General features: G+C 47.1%; 1 protein-coding gene across 3 annotated transcripts in view; it reads left to right on the forward strand.

Moving 5' to 3' along the window:
- The first annotated feature begins 2,012 nt into the window (after positions 1-2,012).
- The window catches only part of CHAMP1 (chromosome alignment maintaining phosphoprotein 1), a 13,560-nt gene continuing 10,032 nt past the window's right edge, over positions 2,013-5,540 (forward strand). For 2 of the 3 annotated variants that reach the window (XM_037735000.1, XM_017518769.2), the window contains exon 1: positions 2,168-2,321. The gene's annotated coding sequence lies outside the window, so the exon portion shown is untranslated. Of the gene's footprint in view, positions 2,322-5,540 lie in introns of all 3 variants that reach the window. The other variant, XM_017518766.2, reaches the window with a different exon arrangement.

The following is a 5,540-nucleotide window of genomic DNA, read 5'->3' on the forward strand; positions in this document are numbered from 1 at the left end:
TAATTCCACCACTTTGGGAGGCTGAGGCAGGCGGATCACTTGAGGTCAGGAGTTCGAGACCAGCCTGGCCAACACAGTGAAAACTTGTCTCTAATAAAAATACAAAAATTAGCCAGGCATGATTGTTCATGACTGTAGTCCCAGTCTCTACTTGAGAGTCTGAGGTGGGAGAATCACTTGAACCTGGGAGGCAGACATTGCAGTGAGCCAATATTGTGCTATTGCACTCCAGCCTGGGTAACAGAGCTAGACTCTGTCCCCCCCCAAAAAAAAAAAAATGGGAAAAATCACAAATTTGTGAAAATTAACACACTCAGAAAAAGCAATAATCACAAGGAAAATTAGAAAATACAAATAAATGAATGAAAATGTAAACACATTACAGCAAAGCTTTTGTGATGCAGCAAAAGCAATGCTAAAGGACTTTATAGCTATAAACACATCAAAAACCAAGAAAATATCAAATTAACACCTAACTTTACAATTTAATGAATTATAAAAATAAAAAGAAACTAAACGGCCATGCGCGGTGGCTCACGCCTGTAATCCTAGCACTTTGGGAGGCCGAAGTGGGTGGATCACCTGAGGTCAGGAGTTCAAGACCAGCCTGGCCACCATGGTGAAACCCCATCTTTAAAAAAAATGAAAATGAAATAAAATAAACAATAAATAAAAAAAATAAAAAGAAACTAAATCAAAAGCTAGCAAAAGGAAGGGAATAATAAAGATTAAAGCCAAGATAAATGACAGAGAATAGAAAACGACAGAAAATCAATGAAACCAAAAACTGGTTCTTTGAAAATGTGAAAGCATTATTCACAATATTTTGAATAGGGAAGCAAGTCAAGTGTCCATCAACAGGTGAGTGGATAAGCAAAATGTGGCATTGATACAATGGAATAGTATTCAGTGCTAAAATGGATGAACCTTGAGAACACTGTGCTACGTAAAATAAATCAGTCACAGGACAAATACTGTATGATTCCACTTTTATGAGTAGTCAAACTCAGAGACAGAAAGTAGGATGGTGACTGCCAGAAAGTAGAAGGTAGAGGGGAACAAGGAGTTAACATGTAACGCATCGTTTGTTAAGATGAAAAAGTTACAGAGATGGATGGTGGTGTTATGAAAACACTTACTACCACTGAACTGTACACTTAAAGATAGTTAAGACAGTAAATCCTATGGTTTTTGTTTTTATTTATTTATTTGAGACAGACTTTCGTTCTGTTGCCCAGGCTGGAGTGCAGCGGGGCGATCTCACTGCAACCTCCGCCTCCCAGGTTCTAAGGGATTCTCCTGCCTCAGCCTCCAGAGTAGCTGGGATTACAGGCACGCGCCACCATGCCTGGCTAATTGTACATTATTAGTAGAGACGGGGTTCACCATGTTGGCCAGGCTGGCCTTGAACTCCTGACCTCAGGTGATCCACCCGCCTTGGCCTCCCAAAGTGCTGGGGTTACAAGCCTGAGCCACAGTGCCCGACCATTCTGTAGTTTATTTTTACCACAATTAAAAAAAAAAAAAAAAGCAAAACTTCAGAAGGGTACAAATGTAGAGAGCATTGAGCTAATTCCACAGGGTTTCCAAGCACACTGATGGCGTCAGCATGAGAGGCGCATGCGTTTTAATTAGAATTGTGGTAACATTCGTTAAGACTGAAGATAACTTCTGGGATCCGGGCTTTCACTGGAGGAGGGGTGATGAGAAGAAATACTGGCATCCAAGAACTATGCCTGTATTTTTGTCATAGGCATTATGCCGGAAGTATCCCTGAGAATGTATGGGGCAGGTCCAGCTCTTTTTTTCCTAATAAATTCATTTATACAACAATCAAAAAAGCAAGAAAAGGAAGCGATATCTGCAGAGCGGCGGCTGGCCCGGGCCATTCCAAGGTCCCGGCGGGAGGCCAAAAGCCCGGCGCAGCTAAAACCCTCGCGCAGCCGACCCAGGCGCGCGCGGGAAGCGGAGGCGGAGTGGGCACGTGCGGCACTTCCGGGGCGGGGCGGGGCGGGCGCGCAGCACTTCCGAAGGCCCGCGCGAGTCGCTAGTTTTGCCCACGCACTTTTGGCACTGCCGCGCCACGCGATCGGCAATCTGATTGGCCCGCGCCGGAGGGCGCGCGGCGCCAAACTTGCTTCCCGTCAGCCCCCGCCCGTGCTGCGGGAGCGCGCACGCTCGCGCACCCGGATCCTGGCTCCTGCGTCCAGTCGCCATTCGGGAGGCCGCTGCGCTGCGGGGCCTGGCGGAGCCGCTCGCGACCGCGAGCCGGGCCCTCCGCGTGGTCCTTCGCCCACGGGACGCTGCCCGCTACCCGACCGGTGAGGAGCGAGAGCGAGCGGGGGAGGGGCGTGGCCGGGGCCTGCATCTCCGAGCCCTGCGTCGGCCGCTGACCTGGCGGGGCCGGTCCGGGAGGAAGCCGCGGGTCCGAGTGAAGGGGATCTGCGCCGCCTCGCCCCCTACGCGGCCGCGGGAAGGGCCCGCCCCCGGAGGCCGGGCGGGAGTGCGTCTTTGTGCAGGGAGCGGGGAGGCCCGGTGTCAGTCGCGGCCGAGGCAGGAAACACTGCGTGTGAAATCATTGGGAAGTTGGGGCCAGCACAGCACGAAAGCCATTCTTTCCGCTTCAGTCGTAGGCTGCCTCCTCTTCTGTCATTATTACTGTTTAAAAATCCGCTACACAGCCTCCAAAATGGCAGAGGACATTGGTAAATCATAAACCTGATAAAGGGTTAGTGTCTAGAATACAAGAAGAGATGCAACTAACCAACAAAAAGCAACCCAGCTTAAGAATGGGCAAGGAATTTGAATAGATACTTCTCCAGAGAAGATAGAAAGATGGCCAATAAGCACGTGCAAAGATGCTCAACATCACTAGCCATTAAGAAAATGCAGATGAAAGCCGCAATGAGATACTACCTCACACTTGTTAGGATGGCTACTAACAAAAAATGGGAAAATATGAGTGTTGGGGATGTGGAGAAATTGAAGCTCGGTGCATTGCTGGTGGGAATGTAGGGTGGTACAACAGCTATGGGAATTGGTAGTGGTTCCTCAATTCTAGGTTTGTACCCAAAAAAATTGACAGCAGGGACTCAGTTACTTGTTCACAAGTGTTCATTGCAGCATTATTCACAATCCAGATGTCTATCAACAGGTGAATGAAAGACAAGCTGTGGTATATACATAAAATGGACTATTGTTCATCCTTAGGAATGAAATTCTCATAGATGCTACAATATAAACGAGCCTTGAACACATTATATTGAGTGAAATAAGATACAAAAAGACAAATACTGTATGATTCCCCCTCTGACACAGAAAGATTAGAGATTACCAGCACTGAAAGTGGAGAGTGGGAGTTAGTGTTTTATGAGTACTGAGTTTCTGTTTGTGGTGAAGTGATTCTGGACGTGGATAATGGTGATGTTTGCACAACATTTTAGAACTAAATTGTGCTTTTAAAAATGATTCAATGGCAAGTGATTTTTTTTTGACGGAGTTTTGCTCTTGTTGCCCAGGCTGGAGGGCAATGGCACAACCTCAGCTCACTGCACCCTCCACCTCAGCCTCCCGAGTAGTTGGTATTACATGCGCCCGCCACTACGCCGAGCTAATTGTTTGTAATTTTAGTAGAGACTGGGTTTCACCATGTTGGTCAGGCTGGTCTTGAACTCCTGACCTCAGGTGATCCACCCTCCTTGTCCTCCCAAAGTGGTGAAATTACAGGCATGAGCCACCATGCCTGGCCTAAATGGCAAGTTTTATGTTCTGTTTACCATCTTTTAAAAATACACATGAGAAATCAAAACTACAGAGAAAGTAAAAGGATGAGTGGTTGCCAGGAGCACAGGAAGATGTTAAGCAATGAAATCATTTTGTGTGACTATCATAGTGGTGGATACGTGATGCTATGCATTTGTTAAAACCCATAGAACTGCACATCACAAAAATGACTCCTTGGTCGCAGTGGTTCACATCTGTAATCCCAGCACTTTGGGAGGCCAAGACGGGCAGATCACGAGGTCAAGAGATCAAGACCATCCTGACCAACATGATGAAACCCATCTCTACTAAAAATACAAAAATTAGCTGGGCGTGGTGGCAGGTGCCTGTAGTCCCACCTCCTTGGGAGGCTGAGGCAGGAAAATCACTTGAACCCAGGAGGCGGAGGTTGCAGTGAGCAGAGATGGCACCACTGCACGCCAGCCTGGTGGACAGAGCGAGATTCCGTCAAAAAAAAAAAAAAAAGTGACTCCTCACATAACCTATAGACTTAATAAGTCAATATTAGTTCATCATTGTAGCAAATGTCTCACACTAACCAAATATGTTAATACTAGTTGAGTGTCCTTTATTCAAAATGCTTGGAACCAGAAGTGCTTTGGATCTCCCCTCTCCCCACTTTCGGATTTTGGAATAGTTGCGTTGTACTGTTTGAGTGCCAAAATGCTCCTTTTGGCACTCCTAAAGTTTTGGATTTTGGAGCATGTCGGGTTTCAGATTTTCAGATTAGGGATGCTCCCTGTAGTAGGAGAAACTGGGGGCTAGGGAGTTGGTGGAAGGAGGTGTATGGGAATTCTTATATGTTAGTTTTTGTTTAAACATAAAACTACTTGAAAAATTCATTTATTATTATTATTATTTTTTAATTCTTTTGGAGACGGAGTCTTACTCTGTTGCCCAGCTGGAGTGCAGTGGTGCAGCCTTGGCTCACTGCAACCTCCGTCTCCTGGGTTCAAGCAATTCTCCTGCTTCAGCCTCCCAAGTAGCTGGGATTATAGGCGTGCACCATTATGCCTAGCTAATTTTTATATTTTTAGTAGAGACAGGGTTTCACTATGTTGGCCAGTCTGGTCACGAACTCCTGTCCTCAAATGATCCACCCACCTCAGCCTCCCAAAGTGTTGGGATTACAGGCGTGAGCCACCGCGCCTGGCCAGTTGATCAATTTTTTAACAGCTGGGCATGGTGGCTTCTGTAATCCCTGCACTTCAAGAGGCCAAGGCAAGAGGACTGCTTGAGGCCAGGAATTCAAGACCAGCCTGCACAACATAGCGAGACCCCATCGCTGCAGAAACAAATTAACCAGATATGGTGGTGTGCACCTGTAGTCCCAGCTACTTAGGATGCTGAGGTGGGAGGATCTCTGGAGCCCAGGAATATGAGGCTGCAGTGAGCTGTGATTGCGTCACTGCACTAAAACCTTGGGCAACAGAGCAAGACCCTGTCTCTTAAAAAAAAAAAAAGGTCGGCTAAGGCCTGGCGTGGTGGCTCATGCCTGTAATCCCAGCACTTTGGGAGGCCGGGGGAATCACCTGAGGTCAGGAGTTGAAGACCACTCTGACCAACACAGTGAAACCCCATCTCTACCAAAAATAGAGAAAATTAGCTGGGTGTGGTCGTGTGTACCTGTAATCCCAGCTACTCTGGAGGCTGAAGCAGGAGAATCACATGAACTTGGGAGGTGGAGGTTGCAGTGAGCGAAGATTGCGCCATTGCACTCCAGCCTGGGCAATGATGCAAGACTCCATCTTAAAAAA

This window comes from Cebus imitator, unplaced genomic scaffold (assembly GCF_001604975.1).
Source record: "Cebus imitator isolate Cc_AM_T3 unplaced genomic scaffold, Cebus_imitator-1.0 Scaffold703, whole genome shotgun sequence".
Classification (NCBI taxonomy): domain Eukaryota; kingdom Metazoa; phylum Chordata; class Mammalia; order Primates; family Cebidae; genus Cebus; species Cebus imitator.